General features: G+C 33.2%; 3 non-coding genes across 3 annotated transcripts; 1 reads left to right on the forward strand and 2 right to left on the reverse strand.

The window, feature by feature from the left end:
- Nucleotides 1-16,044: 16,044 nt before the first annotated feature.
- LOC139095631 (5S ribosomal RNA) lies at nucleotides 16,045-16,163 on the reverse strand. The gene has a single exon (XR_011544886.1). It is a non-coding gene; the product is annotated as a 5S ribosomal RNA (ribosomal RNA).
- A 221-nt stretch (nucleotides 16,164-16,384) lies between these two features.
- On the reverse strand, nucleotides 16,385-16,455 carry TRNAG-GCC (transfer RNA glycine (anticodon GCC)). The gene has a single exon. It is a non-coding gene; the product is annotated as a tRNA-Gly (tRNA).
- Nucleotides 16,456-16,793: 338 nt separating this feature from the next.
- Nucleotides 16,794-16,912, forward strand: LOC139095632 (5S ribosomal RNA). Its single transcript, XR_011544887.1, has one exon. It is a non-coding gene; the product is annotated as a 5S ribosomal RNA (ribosomal RNA).
- The last annotated feature ends 8,355 nt before the right edge of the window (nucleotides 16,913-25,267 follow it).

The raw sequence follows: 25,267 nt of genomic DNA on the forward strand, positions 1-25,267 counted from the left end.
GTTTACTCTTTGTACTAAAATTTTAGAGCACGATTAAGGAAATCAAATGTTATAAATACGTTATAATTTAAATTTTAATTATCCGTTGATCAAATCGTTTTGATCTTTGACATTTTTAATATTTTAACATATTACACAATCTTTGAATGTAATTTTACGCTTGCTTAACTACATCAGCAACAATTGCTGTGCCATTTTCATAAAAAGTATCAAACAATTAATTTATTTTAAATTGTTTGTTTACAATTTGCTGAATAATTTAACATAAAAATAGGCATAGATACCTTAAACTCCAAAGAGATATTGTGTTGATCTCATTCAGAAGCAGTGTGGGTGTCTGGATATTCAAGCAATTAAGCGTATACTTTTGCTGATTGCAAATGTCAAAATAAGCATATTTGGCTGTTTTACTGACTCATGTCCACTACAGCCCAACCGGCACAAATTATTTATGGCAATCAAGTAGCTGCTACAAGGTGTCTTAGTGGCCATTTTCATGCTAATTCTCGTGGAAATTGCCACTTGGATTACCGATTGTGACATATACTTACTTAGCCTGAATTACTCAAACCCGGATCCAAAAGAGAATCACGCTGTCCAGGACCGAATTTCAGATCAAATAATCGACTTGTGCTATTCAATTAACCCAGACAGTGTCTGAGTTTACAACACTGCCTCAACATTTCATATGTATGTTTCACATATATGTCAACATTTATCTGAATCACTAAGATATGCGCCATGAGCAAAATGCACTTTACCACAGAAATACATAGCAGATGAAGAATATTTATTGGCAGATTTTTCCTTCAATTCAAACAATTTTTTTTAACAAATATTTACTTTCCTCATTTATCTATTCGCTTTCCTAGCGAATGCATTTCTCGCATGATAGATTTTCCATTGTTTGTGTGTAGCTGATGCATATTATTAATATTTACAATTGCGAATTGTTTTGTATTGACGAGATGGAATGAAAGAGAAAAAAGCAAAAAGATGAAGGTGAAATATTTTCACAATATTATTAATATCATATCGGCATTGTGACACTGGCATTGATAATTTCCATTCATTTACTTTGCTGCTTAATAATAGGGACTTTAAAATATCGTGACTCTTTTGACTCTTGTGAATCTTTTGCAGAAATCGTATATGGTTATTAATAAAGTTTCAATTATAGCTCGTGTATTAATTGTTTGTGGATAAATTGTTTGGTATTTTAGTAAATTAATGGTGTGGTTGACTTCTGTAATTTGCGAATTTGATCTTGACCGAATAATTTTTTATTGTTAATAGTTTATATAATTTAGATATATTTTGGGTGATAATCGTCATTTATATTGAATTTTGATGTTATTTTGTACATTTTAAAGCGAAATTTCAGAGGTAATTTAGTCATATTTTAGCCATTTATAAAGCTAGGCTTGAACGAGGCGATAACCTAAACTAGTTGAGTCAATTTAGTGTCCGCCTTGAGTTCCTTGATCTGAACCTTCAAGAAATATGAATACAGAAAATGTATAATTGATATATGGAACTTTGTCATTTAGTCCAATAGTCCCCGATAGCTCAATGGTAAGAGCATGATGAAGCTTTAAATCACCCACAGGCCAGAACACCCACGCAAATTTTTCCATAACCACCGAAAATGAAAATCACGGGTTTCCAGAAACACCACTTGTAAATGTATGTGGTGGTTCTGGAATGTAGTGAATTTCATAAACACCACATGTATTTCCAAGTGGTGGATAAAATCACACGTGTGATTTTAAACACCACATACATTTGTACGTGGTGTTTCTGAAATCACGTGTGTTTCAAATCACCCACAAAATTTGGTCTGTGGGTGATTTAAAATTAATGTAATTTTTCATGAAGTACAAAATTACAAATTTCAATACAAAATTTTATTGAAATTTTAAAGTTTTTCTTTAAAAAATTTTTATTTTTTTTACAAGTCTAGATTTTGAGTAAAAGATCAGAAATTAAATTTTTGATTTAATAGAGTGATTTATTGTGTTATGAACCTTTTTACTGGTTATTTTTAAAAACTTTTATAAAATTAAGCAATAAGTCGAAAGTATTAAAGCATATGGATAGACATTCTGACATTCATTGGGAAGCCCTCAAGTGAAAAAGTATGGCTGGATAAGTCACATACTTCAAATGCGAAACACTAGGAAAGCTGCTGTAAGTAGGATCAAAACACAAACTTGTTCTCCCACGGTAGGGTGGAATACACAAGGAAAAAGCCAGGTTCAGAAACTTGGCGGTATCGGTGGTATTTATATGGAATACCGCCGTATTTGTATGGGTATGGCGGTATGTAGCCGTATTTTTGGATGTTCTCAGCCAGAGGAAAAAGGCGACCTGGTGCTCCAAAAGCAACTTGGCTTAGAACAGTAATACGGGAATGTCAAAACAGAGAATTTGTACAAGTTGTGATGTGGCCAGCAATAGAGTCAGATGGAAAGCCTTTTGTAGTAACCTAGGCTCTAAGTCGGAGCATGGTTCCAGTAAATAAGTAAGCATAGACATTTGGCTAATCACTCCTCTATCATTAGTAAAGTCTCACATTCTGAAAGTTACGAGAAGCCAATAAGATTGGTCTTCGAGTTAATGAGGATAAGACTTAGTTTCTTATGGTTGCTGCAACGGAGAGATCAAGGTAGTTTGTTGGATCGCATCTAGTTATTGGTTATAAGAAATCCCTAGTGGTCAAAGACTTTGTCTACTTGGGAATCGTTATTACCAATAACTTTGATACACAGACTGACGTCTAGTCGAATCTCAAGACATGCCAAATTAATCATGTATAAGAAACTAATCCGCCAAGTACCGCAATGGTTCAGAGTCATGGAAACGGGAGTGCAAATGGAGTTTTTGAAAAAAGGTTCCTTAGAGTTATCTTTGAAACCAAGAGAGAAGGTGACCAGTATAAATATAGGAGCAACGCAGAACTACTGGCTTATATTGTAAGAAGTGTCAAAGTGAACAGGCTTTGATGGGCTGGACATGTTATTATAAGACCTGTAGAAGTTAAATTAAATACGATCTATAAATCCGATTTTTCGGGTCGTAAAAGAGTTAGTGGAAGAACTAAAAGGAACCTATCGATAGAAGCAGTATTGCATTTCGTATTTGTAATTGGCAGACGGAGTGATAGAGCGAGCTTTAGGTATTATTTAAGGTAGGCCATGGATCAAAATTGATATATACGCCACCTAAGTAATTAAGTATGCTTAAATTCGTTCGACTTATAGCTCAATATTATACAAGTGTTTAAAAATAACCAGTAAAAATGGCTCATCATACAAAGAAACACTCTATTAAATCAAAAATTTAATCTCTGATTTTTTACTCAAAATCTAGGCTTATAACAAAAATAAAAATTTTTTTAAAGAAAAACTTTAAAATTTCAATGAAATTTTGTATTGAAATTTGTAATTTTGTACTTCATGAAAAATTACATTAATTCCCAAATCACCCACAGACAAAATTTTGTGGGTGATTTGAAACACACGTGATTTCAGAAACACCACGTACAAATGTATGTGGTGTTTAAAATCACACGTGTGATTTTATCCACCACTTGGAAATACATGTGGTGTTTATGAAATTCACTACATTCCAGAACCACCACATACATTTACAAGTGGTGTTTCTGGAAACCCGTGATTTTCATTTTCGGTGGTTATGGAAAAATTTGCGTGGGTGTTCTGGCCTGTGGGTGATTTAAAGCTTCATCTAAGAGCATGCAACGAGAAATCGTAAAACGCGAAGTTCGAGTCCCACTAGGCTCAATCTGTTGTTCGAAATTATACTTTTTCTTTTTGATCAACATTTTGAGATTATTTCGATGAACAGAAAAGCACATGTATAACACCTGAACAGTTACTCTAACATAGTGAAAACACATTCAAACAGAATGTGGTACTAAATCAGAGTCTCGTCGACCTGAAGTCGGATTTTTGATCGATTTATCGATTTGCCGTATTCAGGCTCATGGGATTACTATGAGACCAACAAAGCAAAAGAAACTGGAAATTAGAAACTGGCAGAATTTATCTAAGTACCAGATCCAGCTTTCGACGAACTCTAAATGCGGCAGTAGGCCCTCGTGCGTCTTCGCCAAAGAAGTAAGTAAGTACTAATCAGGTGAGTATCTCGTCCAAAATACCACTTCAAAATCGACATTATGCCAACTTGATCCACCAAAAAAACCCAAACAGCCAGCAACAGAAATCACAGAAATGAAATATATTCACAAGTCATACAATAAATAAATTATTATCAATGTAAAGATGAAAGAACTTGTTGAATGGCGCTTTAGTTATTGAAAAATGTTACATTATGAGATTCACAATTGGACATGCGGCATAAGCTTGTAAAATATTACTCTCGACCACATTTACTTCATACACTTCAATATCCCATTTCCATTGAATTGAATGGCCTATGTATAGCAACATGCTGAAATATCACCTTACACAACAAGAAAAAGTTAAATTGTAACAGTTGAAAAAAAGGTTTCTTTTACACAATTATTGGCATAAGTCGAATTGTTGCAAACGCCATCGCATGGTAGACTTATGTCAACTGTACATACTCGTGTTATGAGACACGATTCATAATTAAATGGATGGGCGTGTGGATAGTAATGCTCCTACGTGATAATGGATATATTTTTGTGTGATAAATTTATTTTAATATTTCATCTTGTTTGTTTCCTTTCTTATCGTTGGCATTCAACAGACAGAAGACAGCAACTTCAGTGACTTTCTTCTTCTTCGGATCAACATTTTTTTTCGCTGATTTATTGGAAATTTTTACGCAAAGAGAAATGAACAAGAAGTAAAGAAGTCGCTGTTATGGATGTGACTGGTAAGCTACGAGCTACGCGCATTTAACGCTTTCATTAGATCGAATAGGTAGAAAAGTTCAAATAAGATCCAGATCCATAATTCACAAACGAGTAAGATCCAGTCCAAATGGCCAAGAATGCGTTATAACTAGTTAATGACAAGTTATTGTCTAGTAACTGTCTAGTATCTGGACAATTTACATTCAGACAGTCTAAGACTGTATGTAATTGCAAGATCCAGCTGACATCCAGTAGCTAAATAATAGAATCCAGTTTGGAAAGTTAACAAAATTAAGAAATAGTAATGATTGGCAATGTAATGACCTAGTCAGCCAGCCAGCCATCCAGCCGGTCAAAGCGAACTTATAAGCACATTACTTCCAAAGAAAAATGCATTAAAACGTGTTGGAGATAACAAATGGGAATCATTTCGATACATGAAAAGAATTCTTCACTATTTATTTAATAAAAGCTATAATTTGCATTAAAATGACTTTGTAAGAGGATTTTATTGAGAATTCCAAAATATATAAATTGTTTTAAATATTTCTAATTATTTTATTTTTGAACGCAAGCAAGGAAATTGTAGAGAAAAAAATCAAAATATTTGACATTTAAGTATAATTAACCTTAAAATTTTTATCAAATTTTTTGTTATAAAACAAAGTTGAAGCTATATTCGGCACAGTGCTCAATTGAATTTTCAAATGGATTATCGACGAGTTTTGATCATCTTGTTGTTCATTTCAATGTTGAGTTCATCTTTAGCTTATGTAAATTCTATTATTTATTTTTTTGATTAAGATGACGCTTATAATTTCACTTTGGTCGGCTGACTGGCTGATCAATTGTGTTAGGCGTAAAATCTCAGAAACTAGACATAGTTGAGAGCTCAAGTTTGAAAAGTTTGAAGCATTGGATTAGATCTATAGAGTTACTGGCTTTTAACTTGGTTTAGTAGCTTTAAACTGTTGATTAATGCTTTAATTAATGATTTTTCGATTTTTCATGACACGTGTTTTCAACGATTTGATAATTTAAATCTTTATTGGCCGTTAATATTCAAAAAGAAATTTACTTACCAAATACTGATCGCTCGACAAAAATGCCTTTAAGTCCCTCGATCAATAACACGAGGACTTTTAAATCATTTTAATAATTCTAATATTAACAAATAATAAAACAGTTTTGCAGCAAATTTACTAGATTTGAATGCAAAAATAAAATACCTCAATATTTAAATTTGACAAAATGCAAACTTGCTCTTAGAACCAAAAATGAACCTGTCATCCCGAGTGTACAAAGAGCACGCTAAGAGCATGCTCAAATTTTCGCTGAGCACGCTAGTGTGAGCATGCTCTTTCATACAAAACCTGATGTCACTACTTTACGCTTCTGAGCACGCTCAGAGAGCATGCTCTTTTAACGTGCTCAGAGCACATCGTGAGCATGCTCTAGAATGTGGTGTGACATAAGACATTTTTTGAAAAGTGTCATGTGACATAAAGTTGAGCATGCTCAGAGCATACTTAGGAGCATGCTCAATGAGCATACTCAAGAGTATGCTCTAGAGCGTGCTCACTAAGCATGTATAAATATGCAAAATTTAAAAAAAATTAATTAATTTCACTTAAGGAAGAGAGAGAGGATGTAGTACTTTTTTAATCCTATAATATTAGTAGTATTAGAAAATGTATTTGTAATAAATCCTGTTTAATTAATAATCTGAAAAAACCAAAGTTAGAAAATTTCGCTTTCACCTGGATTCGAACCTGAGACCGCTTCGTTGCTATATGAGACCATCGCCTTAACCATTACGCCACCGCTGTATTTTACCTAATAATTTACATATGGCAAAAACCATATATAAATGTTGTGTTTTTTACTGATTAATTTTAAGAGTTTTTTGGTTATTTTTTTCGGTGTTTCACTGTATTTTCAGGTGGATAATTTTCATAGATTTTTCCAAGATTTTCCACATTTCCACGTTGTGCTCAGAGTGTGCTCTTGAGCATGCTCAACGATGTGCTCAGGTGAGCACGCTGAAATTTCATAAATCACATTTCCTCGTTGTGCTCAGAGTGTGCTCTTGAGCATGCTCAACGATGTGCTCAGGTGAGCACGCTGAAATTTCATAAATCACATTTCCACGTTGTGCTCAGAGTGTGCTCTTGAGCATGCTCAACGATGTGCTCAGGTGAGCACGCTGAAATTTCATAAATCACATTTCCTCGTTGTGCTCAGAGTGTGCTCTTGAGCATGCTCAACGATGTGCTCAAGTGAGCACGCTGAAATTTCATAAACCACATTTTCGCTTTGTGCTCAGAGTGTGCTCTTGAGCATGCTCAACGATGTGCTCAGGTGAGCACGCTGAAATTTCATAAACCACATTTTCTCGTTGTGCTCAGGATGTGCTCTTGAGCATGCTCAACAATGTGCTCAGATGAGCATGTTAAAATTAAATGTAACATAATACATGAGCATGCTCAGAATGTACTCATGAGCATGCTCAACGATGTGCTCAGGTGAGCATGTTAAAATAAAATGTGGCATAATACACGAGCATGCTCAAGATATGCTCAGGAGCATGCTCAAGAGTATGCTCAGATGAGCATGCTAATATTTAAAATGCCATTTTGCATGAGCATGCTTAAGATGTGCTCAAGAGCATGCTCAGCAGTGTGCTCAGGTGAGCACATCAAAATTTTGATTTTGAGTATGCTCATGAGCATGCTCAGTTGAACGTGCTCACCTGAGCACGCTCAAAAATATTTTATATTTTTCGAGAGCACATTCAGAGTGTGCTCATGAGCGTGCTCAGTTGAGCATGCTATGGTGAGCACGTAAAACGATGAATTTGAGCATGCTCAGAAGCGTGCTCACAAAACTGAGCACGCTCTTTGTATACTCGGGCAAGGAGATTGAAGGTGTAGTTTTAAAAAATATTAGCAAAATGTATGTAAGTATTTTTAGTTTATAATCGTTAAATTAGTAATGGTTTTATGTATATTGTTTTAAATAGTATGACTTGAAGGTTTCCTATAAATCCGAAAATTCCCGAAATTATCATCAATTAATCAACATGAAAGATGTCGATTTTTGTAAATTTTATGACAATACAGCTTCAAATTATCATTATTTGCTATCCGAATGTAACAAAATGTTTCCAGAATTTTGTCATAAATGTCCAATTCAAGCTTCATATGCTGCATACAATATCACGTCAACACCTTGGGACTGTCCAAATTCACAAAATTCAAAAATACCAGTTATAAATTCAGGAAATTTTTGGCCAGATGGTGAATACAAAAATGAATTGACAATAAATCCAAATCGAGATCCAAGTTCAGTCAAATTTATATGGATCTTTATTAAGCATACTGGAAATAAGAATGTGTTCTAGAAGATACATATTGAAAAGTAGCTGATTAATAGCTATATACAATATAGAATCTTATTCTGGTGTCAAGACATAGTGCTGTTCTACATGCAGAGGATCACCTTTTAATCTAACTTATTTTTTTATCCACTATGTTAAAGCCCCGTTAAGCATGACATTAAAATGACTTTTTTAGAGGAATTTATTGAATTTTTCCAAAAAAATTGCTATTATCATGTATAATTAGGGCGACCATCTACTTCATTGTTGTCGAGATGCTGCTGCATTCTTCTTTCTTATTGTTTTGTCCCGATAAAGCTCCAAAGTGTCCTGATTTTTCCTAAGATGTGTCCCAATATTCTGCGAAAATCATCTAGTCTCCCTAAAATAAAAGCAAATCTATCTACAATATTGTTTGAAATAATTATTTTATTTTTGAACGCAAGCAAGGAAATTGTAGAGAAAAAAATACAAAATTTTTGATATTTAAATGTAATTAAATGGAATTAACAATTTTAACCTCAAAATTCAAATAATTTTTTTTGTTATAAAGCAATCTTGAAATAAAATTCTGCACAGTGCTCAATTGAATTTTCAAATGGATTATCGTCGAGTTTTGATCATCATGTTGTTGATTTCAATATTGAGTTCATCTCTAGCTTATGTAAATTCTAGCATTAATTTCTGATTAAAATGACGCTTATAGTTTCACTTTGATTGGCTAATTGGATGATTGAACGGCTGGGGCGCGAGATCTCAGCAACCAAACATCATTGAGAGCTTGGGTTTGAAGCATTGGCTCAGTACTGACAAATTACTGGCTTATCGATTGATTTACTTACTTACTAACTTCGCTGGCCATGGAGATCAAGTGAGATCCATTGCCTTCCTCATTTGGCGCCTGAAACTGGCTCTATTGCTGGCTACCGCTTCCCAATTATCAATTCCAAGTGTGATACTATCTCTATCGACAGCTTCATTACATGGGTTCTTTGGTCTACGACGCGATTTCTTGCCATCTATTGATTTACTAGCTTAAAACTTTCGGTAAATCTTTTCTGGCAGTTAATATTCAAAAAAAAAATTGCGTTATTTTTCAAGAAATTTTTAGTTACTCATTACTAACCAAACACTTTCACGCTGGGCAAAAATGCATTTAAAGCTCTCGATAAATAAAACGAAAACCTAAAAAAATTCTAATATTAATAAAAAAACAAAAGTTTTGTAGCAAATTTACCAGACTTGAATGCAAAAATAAGTTGCCTCAATACTTGAACTTGACAAAATGCAAACTTATTCCTATGTCAAAAAATGATGTTATCATGCAGATTGAAGGTGCAATTTTAAAAAATGTTAGTAAACTATTAGTAAGTATTTTTGTAATTTTTTATCCTTAAATTAGTAATGATGTGTTATCACTTTAAATCTTAAATAGTGTGACTTGAAGGTGTCCTATAAATCAGAAAGCTCCCGAAATTATCATCAAATATTCAACATGAAAGATGTCGACTTTTGTAAATTTTTTGACAATCCACATCCGCATGATTATTTGTTTTCCCAATGTAACAATTTCATACCCGAAATATGTCATAAATGCCCGATTCAACCATTGAGTGGGTCATACAATATCACATCCTCTCCTTGGGACTGTCCAAATTCACAAAATTCAAAAGTACCAGTTTTAAGTTCATCAAATTTTTGGCCAGATGGTGAATACAAAAATGAATTGACACTAAATGTAAATCGGGAATCTGGCACTGTCAAAGTTTTTGGATCTTTACAAAACATACTGGAAATAAAAATCAATTCTAAAAGATAAATCTTCAGAAGTAGCTAAAGAGCCCGGAAAGCACATGTTGTTGAAATGGTCGAAATCTGGCAGCAAACCAACGGTATTCTAGCTCTAGACCAGATGTGAAGAACTCCGGCATCAAACTAGAATCAAGTTGGTCATTTCTACGTCGTGTGCTTTCCATAGTCTGGTTTCAGGAAACAATGCTGTTCTACAAGCTGAATATCAAAGTTTAATCTTCAATATTTAACTATTCATCATATTATTAGATATCAAATCTATAATTTAATTAACCTAATTTTAACCATATAAAATATTAAAAATTAATTCCCAAGCCTCACCTGTCTGATTTTTACTTACAACATTTTGTCATGTCAAAAATTCCGACAAGCCTTTTAGAAATCTCTTAAAAATTTCTATTAACATCAAAAACTCATCACCGATTACAACTTTGTTTGTAACAGATGAGAAACACATCAAGATTCCTCAACGGCTGTTCATTTAATCACCCAACCCACGACTTTATACTCTTTCATCTCTTCATGGCTTAATTTAATGCAAGGCTATTTAAAATATCTTAAGTATTAGTCTAACAGGTTATGAATTAATCTTTTGCAAAAGAAACAAAATAGCGATAGAGATATGCATATGTATCATATTGGCGCCATTTACATGAAACAGTAAAAAATAGAGAACTTAATTCAATAAACTTTGTGGCTCTCGCATTTTTTTTTTTTTTGTTCGTTTCTATGCGGTTGTATATCGTCGAGTCAGCTAAATAACAATATTTTTTGCTAGGTGCAGGAATAACACGTTGAAATCGATAGTCAAACATTGCCATATATGAATTAATGACTTTTATATTGACAGCATATAGTCACAAAGAGAAAAAAATATCAAAACAAAGTAGAGTTAAATGGAATTGAGAGTGGAGGAGTAGAGACAATGAATGCAGTGAATGGTTTTTGCAGTGTTGTTGATCTCGATTGTCAATAATCGGTTGACAAGGTATCTAGCAGAGCTCGAGGTCGATATGGTTGAAAGTCGACTCGACTCATTTCAAATGTACTCGACTCGACTTCGAGCTCTGGTAACTAAAGTGGGTAGGAATTTGTAATGAACAATTTCTAGGTTGGAGGGCTCCTATAGCTTCAGCAAGGTCTAGTCTGGATCTGTAAAATTCATTTTTCCATGAGCCAGATGACAATACCACTTCCTTTACTGATATTACTATCTAAAGGCTACAAAGGAAGGCTGGTTGTGAGTCGCATATGCATGATTCGAACCTAATGAAATGACACCTGAAAATTTTCTCTTGCCGAGTCTCGAACCCATGACTGCAGGGTAGGTACTGCAACAATTTGGTACAGAATTACCAAAACATTCTGCCACAGAGCCACTTCGACTCACGACAAAAGTGATAATCTTTGTCACTTAAGTTCTCCATCTAACACCACAAATTCCTTCATTTACAAATTAAATCTATGATTCCAACAGATCTAAACAACAACACTGTCATATTGTACATACAAGCCCGCTGAGTGTATCCAAATAGATGTATATCTATTAAAATATTAACTACAATAATGGCTAAATAATCATGCATATTTTGCAGTACAGATTGTAATCTATCTCCCCTCAATCGTTCCAACAACCGCAAAAACCTCATCAATTTATGTCAGAAATGGACTTTCCAGTATATTAAATTTTCATTTTTCAAATGCAAATTGTAAACTTGTCTTATGCATGTTTTTTTATTTATTTATTTATTCTGCTTGCTCCTCCTTAAGAATAGAACAATGTCATGTTGTGTGCCACACTATCTCCACTCTATCCACTCACTTACCATTTTTAATTTTGAAATGTTAAAGAAAATTTTCTCTTTTTTTAAATCGAACAATTTTTCATTATGAATGCAATCTTATGAACAATTTATGCTTATGATTGTCTCACAGCAAGAAAATTTGTTTTCATTTACATAGTCATATGTGTGATGAATTGACATTGATTCATAAATGATTCGATGAGATGTTGTGGATGCAATGAATGGTGACTTTTTGTTTTGTGGACACGATTTGTTGGGGATTATTGAAAATTAGAAATTTTGATGATGGTGATTTAGACAAGATTCAGGTAAATTTAGTGATGATAATTTTGAATGACATTTCAGTGAAAGTGATATGAAGGTGTTAAAGATTGAAGTATTTAAAGAAATTCAGATCTAATCAGATTGCTTTGAAGGTTGACCGCAGTCGTGATGGAGTTCTTGGGATTAAATGTAACATTCTACTGGCTCTAACTTTCAACTTAATGTTAGATTCGTTCACATTTCTTGTAAAGTGCGAAGTTATGACCTTGAAATTGAATTTTGTGCAATATAATTTGCGATTGTCATTCTCAATGGCCTATTATTGGCATTCTCAATAAACACAATGTGGTTAGTTGCATTTGCTGCTACAAAAATGAGTTGAAAATAGCTATCGTGATGCCGTCAAGGAACTCTTACTCATTGTTGTTACCGCGGCAGCATAGTGGCACCGTAGCGAATTAATTGTACTCAGAACTCGAAGTTCAGCTCGGATTGTGTATTACCAGTCGAATAAAGTCGATTGATTGTGATGCTCGAGCTCTGATTCTGTTCATCGAGCTATGATTCTGATGCTCTAGCTCTGGTTCGGTTGCTATAGCTCTGGGCCTGCTGCTCGAGATCTTATTGTGCCGATCAAATCCGGATTGTGAAGCTAGAGCTCTGATTGTGCCACTCGAGCTAATTCCTGGTCATGTTCAAGGTGAAAATCTCTCTTGCAGGTTCAATTCTAAATATATTCGTTAAGTTCTTTTTGTCACGAATGGCAAAGGAGACGGAGCTTCACGTCCATTTACCGCGTTACATAATAAGTAAACGACCCCCAAATACCCTAATTTCCCTCCTTATTTCTATCCCACTAAATCACTTCTTAGAAATCACCAATTTGTGTTTTATTTCAATTCATTTGAAGTGCACAAGATATGATTATCACATGCCAAGCCTAACTGTCACAATAATTTGCCATTTTAGCATAGAAAAGTCATGCATGAGAGAACAGAAAAAAAAGATTAATGAATGTGAAATTACTTAAGGCACAATTACTCACTATTAAAATTAAATAATGTACAATTTATTCTCAAATGACTCGTGTGAGATAAATAAAAAGAAGAAAGAAGCTCGAGACATGAAATTGCGAGTTGAAAAAATTATCAGTGTAGGGGACACGAAAAGAAATCTCAATTTTCAATTAATTATCAGACCTCAATCTGCAGTATTTCTTTCTTTTTTTCGCATATGCACTTCATTTGTAAAGTAAACAACATCAACCAACAGTAAATATCATTTCATCTTCTGTTCCTTAATTGAATTAATGATGCTATAACAGCAAATGCATTGAAAATTGATTCCCACTCTCACTACATCTTGTGTATCGCATTTAAGTAAGTAAATTGCTATTAAATTTCAGTTTTACATTTCAACTAATAAATTGGCACATACATACACATAGGTCATGCTCATTTATTTTCATCTCTGACATCATTTTCCCATTTTTATTTTTTGTTGTTATTATATTCTCGACCCCTTCTCCCCCTTGTCACTCATATACATATATACATGGTTTTTGCCCTCCTAATAACATCTAAATCGAATGGAAATATCTTACCGCAACATAGCACTTTATCATTTTCTTCCTTTTTTTTCAATTCCCATAGAAACTAATTTAAAGTTTACGTGTTGTTTTTATGACTGAGAGCATGCGAATGAATCCTTTATAAATATGTATTATTTTTTTTTCCTACTTCCCCTCACAACTTGTCTATCGTCCGTAAAATGAAAACCTCAAATTCTATACCGCAATACACTTTACGTGAATTTATATGTATCCTATTATATTATTCTTCGTTTTTTTTAGGCATGTGATGGTATAAATCTACTTCTAATGCACTTTTCATTTCACGTACTAAGTTTTGTTTGGTTAAACTTTATCTTTTGATTTTATTTTCTTCTCCTTATGGTTTTGTTTCCTTTTTAAGGGGATTATAGTTGAGATTATTGTACGTTTGACTGACAGTTTGGATGCCTTTGAATGATGTTCGGTTATGTTTGTTAATAACAGCTTTACTTGGTAAGCACAGAAGTAAAGTATCAGACTTCATACCAGTACTTACTTACTTACATAGTTACTGTAACCATGCTCCTGCATATGTGGAACTTAGGTTACAACAAAATGCTTTCCAATGATCATAGGATTTCCAAAAACTTGAGGCCATTGAATTGATATGAAATTGCCAAGACTGAAAAATCTGGAGTATAAAGAATAATATCATTTGAAATTAAAGCAACCAAAATGCCGTGACATCTCAGTTGGCAAGGTCCAGTATACGAAAGTTGAATTTGTTTGGTGTTGAATTTGAACTCACTAGGTTCAAATCCCATCATCAACCTAATGATTTTCTAGCATGAGATTTTGGGACGAATTATGAATGATGTAGTTATTAAACGAGAACGATGCATGAGCCGTTAATTCACCAGAGAACAGGAGCAGATCTTGATACGTTGTAACTGACTGATACATTGGAATGAGACTTGACATGTACACTAGTTTGAATACTTAGTGTTTCTAAACAGGACATACAAAAATGCTGCCGAAGATTATGCTTACCTGTTTGTCATATAAATAAGCTCTAGAAATGGCCTAATACAGCTCACGAAATCCAACAATTTTCGATTTATCCTTTATATGCTTGCAAAATATTCCAAAACGGCTTCCCGTGCACCCAATCACCTTGCAAAATCACCTAACTTATCTTCCTCTTTTTCAGTTCCTTATTCATGAATACTTGATGGTTGTCGGTGATGATGCATGAAGAGAATTTCAAAGCATATTTTTTTCATCTCCTTAAATTTTCTTCATCATGCCATGCCAGGCAGTTTGAAATTTCGAACATCATGACCCCTCACATACTTCCTATATTTATATATCATTATTGTTTTTTTTTGCTATATTTACATACATTCATCTATTATGCGATATTGTGCCATTAATTTTCCTCATCTCGAGCATTTATGTTTGCATGTCTTCAATTTCTTGCTTTAATAGTTGAGATGATAAATTTGATGAAATTATTTGTGCTAATAAGAAGGGGTCAAATGGAAATTAATATTTTGGATGGTAAGCATGCATGGAATTTACAGTCATTTGCAAAAGAATCACACATAAATCTGCACATGAAGCATTCTAATTTAATGATTTATAATCGACATTTTAATGACTTGACAGAAAGAAAAAATAAATAATTAGTTTAGATAGATATGTCTGTGCCTTTAAAAAAATAATGTGCCTTACAATTCAATCCCTCATTCATGCCAATAATAAAAATATATCCCCATGAGACCAGTTATCACTGTCAATTTAATAATTTATTACATGCCATACATACGCAGCAAGTCAACAGCACAACAACAACAACAATAACAAAAAAAAGGAATTTTACTTTATTTACTTCCGTAAAATGGGACATTAATTGTTGAACGACATGACATGCTGTCCGAGCTCGGCAACATTTTAGATACAAAAAAAGTCATAAAAATTACAAAATAAATGAGAAATAATTTTTTTAAATTGGAAACAAAAAGTAACAACTAAAAATATTTTTAAGACTGAACGTGCGCTTTATGGGATTTGAAATTGTTATTTTTCTTGATATGGGATCTGAGCATTATGTGTTATTGTTATGGGTAGGTATTATTGGATATGTAATGAAATTTATTAATTCAATTTAATATGCATTAAATGTGCCCACTTGAGTACTTACAAATTGAATTGGAGTTATTGAGTGAGGTAGACTTCTCACTTATGTTAGATCCATATCACTGGATTTGAGTCAATTTTTGTAATAAAATTGTCAAAAATAACGGCTTTTTTAAATTTAAATACCTGAATTCTGTAATTTTTTCGAAAATGGAAAATTGGCAAAAAAAGTCAACAGCACGTAGCGTTCCCAAGCGGTCACCCATCTAAGTACTAACTACGCTCGACGTTTCTTAACTTCAGTGATCGGACGAGAACTGGTGCTTTCAACGTGATATGGTCGTTGACGAGGGCTGGTATGGCTAGTTCTACTAATTTAATACTTTATTATCAAATTTTCGTGAGAAAAAGTGTTGATTAAAGTTTTTCAGAGAGTCGAATTTTCACGTTACGTAACAAGTGTACGAACCCTAAGCAATCCTTCATTTATCATAAAAGATCCTTTTGTTGCATTTTGTTTAAAAAATAAATGACATAAAATTAAAAATTTCACCAAAAAAGTAAACTCCTGCATTGTCCGGGAATCGAACCCGGGTCGTCCGCGTGGCAGGCGAACATTCTACCACTGAACCAACAATGCATTTGAAGATGAGATTTATTTTTAGAATCTGACATATTTGAAATAGTTGCGAATATTCTTAGGGGCAATCACATGTTTTGTTACTCAAAAAACCTTAATTTACAGATGATTCAAAGAATTTCAGTTTTATAGATCAGGGCTGCGCGACCTTTTATTTTTCATGGTACATCTTGGTGGTTGGAATCGGCTAAAATCGCACACGGTATACAGTTCATGGCATTTTCAAAAAAAAAATGATATCATTCTAGAGTGCCGCGGCTCACAGGTTGCCCATCACTACAATACATTAAAAATTGTTCAAACAACACTTAAATAATCAAGCTTGCCATAGCATCTTCGTCAACGACCATATCACGTTGAAAGCAGAAGTTCTCGTCCGATCACTGAAGTTAAGCAACGTCGAGCGTAGTTAGTACTTAGATGGGTGACCGCTTGGGAACGCTACGTGCTGTTGACTTTTTTTGCCACATTTTTGTTTCATTTTTTAACAAATTCGCAATTTTTGTGATTAAATTCACATTTTTTTGGAAGGTTCTGGATCTCATTTTTCCATATTTTTAATAAAATCGCATAAATCCATATTCAATCAACCCTAAAATATGCCATCAAGATAGTTCAACTAACTCGTTCACCTAAAAATAACTCACTCGTGACTCATTCTTATGGAATTCCAAGTAGAGCCAAAAAACAAGAGCGACCAAAGGCTACGTTAAAGGTCGACATTAATTCCACAAAATGGAAATAAAAAGGAACTTTTTTTTTTGGTTTTTGCCAATAAATCAAATTCCTCGTTCACTTTCGACTATCCACCTACATTTTTTTAAAGCACTTCTTTCTTCTTGTGCTTCACATCTATTTCTGTTGCTTTTATTTTTATCATATAAATGACACAAATTAATCTTAATCCATAATAATAAGACTCGAGTAGGTCATAAAAAATTACACAAAGTGCGAAGCAAGAAATTTTAATTCTTATTCTTCTTGTTCCTTCTTCCATTCCACAGTGAAATAAGTGATCTTAATGTTTCTTTATCTCTTGCCGTTCGGTCAAATTGTGCCTGAATATGCCACATTAACATAAATTTTGTTTGAAAAAAAGAGAAAATTTTATTGTTATTATTTTTTTTTTTTTCTAGGGAAATGAAATTGACGAGTAAGAAGACATAAAAAAATAATAATAATGATGGAAGGGAAACGGAAGGGAGTCATTTTGTGATTTTATTTCATTTTACACACATATCTCGTGCCTCGATTTTTATGTGATATGAAATTTCCTTTAGGGTATGATGCATACTCGCCATATATTAAAAATATTTTTGATGTATTCTTAATGTAAATGGGAATGGAGGTGATTGGAGGTTCTGATAAAGTGCGTGTGATGGATATTGAGATATTTTATAGTTGAGAATCATTTTTAGTGCATTTTTTGGTAAAATACAGTTTAATAAAATACATTGTCTGGTCAGTCGGTTGGCTGCTGTTGAAAACTCGGTAATTAGACATTGTAGAGCCTAGCTACTTATTCAGAATACGAGTTAGACCAGTTTTAGTAAGTAATTGGCAAATCAGATAGTCTTAAATCTTGTTAGCATTAATAATTTTAATTTAAATCATATTTAAATGTAAACATACCTGAAGTTAGCTGTGAATAATACATTTTACTTGGAAATTTGAATTTCGAATAGCCGTTAAAAATATTATTTTCTGTATGGTCTGGATTATTACGACAGACTGGTAAATGCTTCACGTTATTCGGTGTTTGCTTTAAGAATTATTATTATTATTATTTTTTTATTCATTATATTTTAATCATTAAGAATATGATTTAGTTCCAACTGAATCTTGTATTGTGGGCTCAGAAGTGGCTTAAATCTTCTGGTTTCAAAACTATTAGAGGGATGAAAATGCTCTAAAGTCACTGAATAGGATGCTATTGAGAAATTCAGTATTGCATTAGGCACTGGAAATTGGCAAATGGTACTCAGCGATAGGGACAGTATCGTCAAATAACATATGAGGAAGTCAATGGATAAATGTCGGAATGTATGGCCAGCGTATGGTAAGTAATAAAGTAACTTACTTTTCAAGATCAGAACCACTCAAAAATGACATATCCCATATCCATCCAACTTCAGAACCCCTAATAAGAAACAATATAGTCAATTATTGTCAGTTGACTGAATGCGATATTTCAATCTTTTACACAAAACAAAATATGTATTTTTGTGGTCTTCTTTGTCTCTGTTTTTTTTTTTGCAACAATTATCAGATTAAAAGTCACATCTCCCCCCTTTATTTCATTGTGCGATTTTATTTATGTGAACGATTTACTAAAAGAGATATGTATACATTTACAATGGAAATTTGTAACATGATGACAAATTAAACTTTTATTCTTGTTCCTCTATATGTTTCTGCATCAATTACATTCACAAGCAATGATATCAAAAAAAGAATTCTCATAGAATTTCGTATGTGAATAGTGTTAGCAAGTACATATATTACAAATGAGGGTAACTACATTGGATACGTAAAGTGAGTGAATGGAGAGGATGAAAAAACAATATAAAAGAACAGATCAGAATGAAATGATAGCTTGAAAAAAAAATAATTTGCATAAACAATTCTGCTTTTGATTAAAAATCTGACATGAATTGAAAAAAAGCATGAAGAGAGGAGGAACAAAAAATGTTTGTTGTGGACATGGGATGATTTCAGTGCTATTATAAGATTATTAAATGATTTGTATTCAACGATGCTTAACCAGGATTCACATAATAATCCTGAATGGGTCGGTAGATTGGTATAATCTAGTAAATGCACTATGCATGGTTTATATCAGAACTATAGCTACTTGGTCAGTTTTGTCAAACTTTTCAGATGGCTACAGACTTATGTGACACTAAATTTACACTTGATAAGTAGAATATGTAGAAAGTTCGTTAAATAAGTTCCATATTTCTGACTGTTTAAATGAGCAAAGTGAGCAAGAATCGGTCAAAGCCAAACAGACAATGATGGCAGCCATGACCAGAAATGACAGTCAGGGAACCTAAAAGTGATCGCTTTCACTACGGTAATGACTTGAGTTATGGTCTTCATTGTATGTTGGGGTCATTTGGAATCAGAAATGTGGAAGTGGTAGTCAGCGATGGATTTAGATTGAATATTTCAATACGTTCAGCCAAGGAAGGAGCCTGATGGAGGGAATGAGGTTGTTTTAAGATCTCCCAATCCACTTCACTTGAACACGCACATTTGATATACTAGAAAATTAAGACAGACTCAATAGCATGCAATTAACTTGTAGAATAGTCAGTTTCGGTTTATATTTAAGTAGGTTCTGAATCACAATTACAGTATAACCAGAGAAGTAAGTATGGCCTCTGGTATTCATAATTCAAAATAAGGCATAAGGTCTGTCCTATAGTATGACCTATAAATCAGACTTTTTGACAAGCATCAACAAAATATTTTCCAATTAATCTGTCGGAAAAACACAAAAGAAAGCCCCAAAAAAGGCATAAAAATTTCCATTCCTCAACATTTCGTTAATGAATGCAGTCGGATATTCATTATTATTCGAAATCCAAGAGCTGCTTTAAATGAAAACTTTATATCCAAATAAAATGCATGAAATTAAAAACTTTTGCAATCAATTTTTATCATTTTCCCGTTCCTCCTTCCTCCACCTTTATACATATTCATTTAAATGGTGATTTCTAAAAATTTAATTAAAAATGAAAACTTTTTTTTTTCCTGCCTTTTTCGTACAAATTTCTAATTTCAATTTTTTATTTCCTCTTCATTTGTACTTGCTTTTGGTATTATCCCCAGCAGAATTTTCATCCTTCCCTCTTCGTTCACAAACATATATTTTTTTTTTCGTCTCATCCTTTCAATCCTCTTTCCACATTCTGCCAATTTGCAATAGATACAAATTACGAATTGTGCTGCACAATGAGGAGGCAGAAAAAAAGGATTAAATCTAACATGAACATTATCGATGAATGAAATGGAAATAAAGGATGTGATTGCAATGAGAGGAAAATAATCAGCTTCTGTTTTTAACATTAAAGCAATTTTCTAGTGCAAATTTGAAGGACGGGGTAAGGTCGAATAATGGATGGGATTGTGATATGATGCCAGGTGCTTTTGTTAATTGAAACGATGAATCGAATGACAATGCAGAAAAAAATGGATAATGTCCTTTGGGAATTGTGTTTATGGATATCGATGAGGATTGAAAACATCACAATAGAATCGGAAAAAGGAAGCGATTTTGTTGTTAAATTAGCTATGAATGATCGATGATGGATGTGAGGAGTCAATGTAGATTGATTGATTTGGGTATAGAATTTTCAGGAATATTAAAGGATGAAAATTTAATGTTGCAGCATATAATCATTGAGGAAATAGTCATTGCAAATGTTACCTGCCATGTTGAACAAAAAAAAGAAAGAGTTAGTAGCCTGGAAGAACTGATAACACACCAGACATGACTTCTTCTAATAAATTGAATGGAAGTAAATTTTATATTTTGCATTTTAGATGCTGCACAGGTGTTAAGAGTCCAGGAAAATGTAGAAAAGAGGAGATGATATCACAATGGCTTATGTAGACAGTTTAAACTAGCTTCAAAGCTTCAATGCTTCAGGGAAGAATAAAGTTACAACTTGTTTTGGAATAATCCCTAGAATGACATTGGAGCCTTAAGGTATGCTCAAGTAGCCGACAAATTTAATGCTTTCTGAGAGGAATGCTCCATTTTTACAGCATAGTGTCATCTAGATTTTTTAGAATCCTATCTTATATCCCCTAGCAAGCAATGTACATGATCTCATGAGCCTTCACCAATAACATAGTTTACTCTGCTCCTGAGACATGCTCTTTGCCTTTTAGTGAGCATTGCCAAATGAGTAACCAGAATATCACAAGTCGGTTAATTGATCCAACCAAATGCCAGAGTCAGACTTGTCGGATCTAAACCAAATCCAGCACCCAGTCAAAGCTAGAGTCACGACGGTGCAAGACCGCATTTTTAATCGATTAACCAAATTCAACAAACGAGAAAGTTGGTTAAAACAAAAACCATTAAAAAATCCAGCACTCAGGTATTCAAGACAAAGTTTTTTATCCATTTCACAACTGTCAAAGCTTATCAGCATGCCTGACCTAGCAAAAAAAAGTAGCTAAATTCAATTTTATTAAATTTTTTTCCCTCATCGGAAATCCGCTTAAAACTTCACAACTATCATTCAACTTGATATCTGATTATCATACCAATGACTTATGTATATAAGCATAAATCTATCACGACTGAAAGCTTCTTAAAACCTTCTTCATGATTGAGCAGATTTTTTTGTTTAAAACTCCAAACCCAATTTTGCTTCCTCTTTCTTCCTCCCCGTACGATCAATCTACATGTCCAAATGCGATTACGTTCTTCTCATTTCTTTTAGTTTTTTTTCTCATGCTGAATGTTCACTTAATTTCAATTCTATCACATTTTGCATGCAAATTTCGGAAAAAAAGGTAAAAACTTTATTTTATGTGGAACTAAAAATTTATTTTTTTATTTCAATATCTACACATTTTCTGCATGTTAAGCTTGCTCAAGAATAAAAAAATAAAAATAAAAGAAGAAATTGTTCCTTTCTGCATGCAATCGGAAAGCAATTTAAAAAGTTTTTTTCTCGCCTCAATTGTCGAGTTAGACATAAATTTAAGAAGGAACATATCAAATAAAAAGAGCTGAAAAAATTGAAAATTACAAATCGTTCGATTGAGAATAAAAAAAAGAAACTTTTTCTTACGTGGCTATAAGAGAATATTCTTAAAAACAGATATTCTTCAATTACAATCGGATTGAACTGCTTTGCAGTTTAAGCTTCTTTGGTGTATGGAGGGTGAGATAGGGGGTGAATTGCTTAGTGCAAAGTGGATTCAATAAGCTTACTCAGTTTGTTTTCATTCTGTGAATTTCAATCTAATGTAAATCTACTCATTTCATTCTATTTTGAACCGATTCAGTTTAATTCTGTCGAATCAAACCGATTCTTATCTGATTTAGTCTAAATTGAATTAATTCAGTTTGATTCTGACTAATTTGATCCGATTGATTTTGTTTTGAACAGATTCAGTATTTTTTGGACCGATCCAGCTTAATATCACCTGATTCAGTTGAATTTGAATCAATTAATTCTGCTTGAAACTAATAAAATCTAATTTGAACCGTTTCAATTTGTTTTGAACCGATGTAATCCAAAAAGATCTGGTTTAGTCTATCTTGAATCAATTATGTCTGTGTTAAACCAATTCAGTCTGTTTTGAATCAATTCAGTCTGTTTTGAATCAATTCAGTCTGTTTTGAACCAATTCAGTCTGTTTTGAACCAATTGAGTCTGTTTCTAACCGATCTAGTCTAATCTGGTCTGATTCAGTCTAATTTGAATCGATTCAGTTTGCTTTGAACTTATTTACTTTGTTTTGAACTGATTCAGCCTAATTTGAACCGATTCAGTCAGACTCAATTCAACATGCCCAAGAATAATTCAGTACTCAGTTTTCCTCCAACTCTAATTCCCCCTGAGGTGAACATATTGATCCTATTTGCGTTATTATGCCATCTTAAACTCACACACAAATCTGGGCATTGAGATGAAAAAAAAGTACTTTTTATATTGAAGAATTGAGCTTCCGAAAGTTTAGATTGATGAATGAATATTACCGCTATGCTGTATAAAATGATAAATTATTTCAATTTTTTTTTCTTTCTTCCTTCTTTTCTTTTTCTTGTTCTTCTGTCTTCATCCCTTCTGCAGAAATATTTAGTCTCATCACGTAATCTTCGAGTTTAATCAATAATCCCTGACTACAACTCGAACTGAAATTTATTTTTTGTTCTTCTTTCTCCACAGTCACTGCCTATGTACATACATGTTTATAACATTTTCAGCAAGAATATTATGATGAGGATTGAGAATGAATCTACACAAAAAAGAAAGCATGTCGAAAAAGTGAATGACAGCAGCAGAGACAAGAGTGTAGGGCCAGTAAGATGCAGGAATAGAGGGAAATGGCAATAAATTATGGACATTCACATAGATAGAACAATTCCTACGTATAGTCTCATGTATGTGGCAAGTTATCAAACAAATATGCAGTTGGAAAGGACATCAGCATCCTCATCATCATCAACACAACAGTAAAATTGATTAAAAAAAGGGAAAAACAAGCAGAGAAAGTGATTGCAAAGAGATACTTGATAAATTTATATCACAGAAAATATTTTGTGTGCACTTGATGGATGCCTTAAAATTTTATAATATCTTTATGTCCTATCAGACATTGTTATGCTTTTGAAGTTTGACTGATTTATGGATGAAAATGAAAGGATTCTTTGTTGATGAGAATGAATAAATGACTGAACAAGGAATCCTGATGAGGCAGATAGACTAATTTTGAGTATTGTTTATGTTTTATGTCAAGGTAAAGGATACAAAATTTATAGTATATCAATATTTTAGGAGTGAGATTAGTTCTTATTTATGAATTATTCTTTGAACATAAATAATGGTTAGTTCTAGTATGCAGAAGTTGTGTTTCAGAATTTTTGAATATATCAGAGTGATTCAAAGCTTCATTTGACAGTCATTTGATTGTCAGATGCTATTCAAAGTTTATGAGGGTTTTGTATGACTTTTATAAGCTGTTAAATGCCTCTATAGAGTAATCTTTAAGGTCATTGGCTCAAAATTTGGTGTGATGATTCGAAAGTCATCGATTCGAATCCTACAAATTCAAAATTTGTGTCTTCTAAGAAGTTTAGCTACTTGAAGTGCTCAACGTAAGAGATCAAGGTGGAGTTTGTGCTCGAGTAGTCAACTTTGGATTAAGGAACGGGTCAGAAAGTCTATAACGAATAATTGGAACGAGATCCACAAGATTTTCGTACGAATGTTATATTGATTGATGAAACCTGCTCTAACAGACAAAGAGACCGCTTTTAGGTAGCTTTACGGTCTTCATGTACCATGAAGAAAGCTCTTTGCCTTTTAGAGATAAAAGTATCAAGTTATGCCAAAAGAAGATCAGAACAAGAACCTTTTGGCTTTTTACCAAATATATCTCCTTGTTCTACATAGCCTCACACAAAAATCATACATAAATGGATCACAGCTACAATATCTCTTTGATGTTCACTTGCTTTTGTTTCGTCCTTAATGCTATTATTCAACACTGTTCATCCATCTTCAAGCATCCTTCAAGTACACTTCCAACTATAAAATGTGTTGAAAAGTAGAGCATCAGCTGTTCATATCCGAATGTACCAGAAATGAGCACTTATACCCACATGTTTTGCAAAATTTATAACACAAATTAAATTTGACTGATCCAGGACAAAAAGTTATATCCACAACATTAAAGAATATATTTTCAATCAATATCAGCATCAACATTATTTCTTTTATAAAAATTACATTACATCAGCTATTCAATTTGCTTCCATCATCGCTCGATCAGCACATTGACTCCATCTGAATTGGAAAATATGTCCGAAAAAAAGTTGCACAGTAGGGAAACCTTAAAGACAGACAAAAGACACACTTCATAATGTTGTTGACACAATCAATAATCGAAAAAAAGATGACATGGAGAGTAATGGTGTAGGGAGCAGCATAAGATGTTGGTGGATGGAACAAATAATAAAATTAAATGTTGTTCGACAAAACTTTTTTTGCTGAATTAATAGAACAGAAAAACTGAAATTGAAGAATGCGATGTGGTATTAGTCAAGTAACAATCTTCA

This window comes from Chironomus tepperi, unplaced genomic scaffold (assembly GCF_022539635.2).
Source record: "Chironomus tepperi strain 1889 unplaced genomic scaffold, CSIRO-AGI_Ctep_v1 contig_369, whole genome shotgun sequence".
Taxonomy (NCBI): Eukaryota; Metazoa; Arthropoda; class Insecta; order Diptera; family Chironomidae; genus Chironomus; species Chironomus tepperi.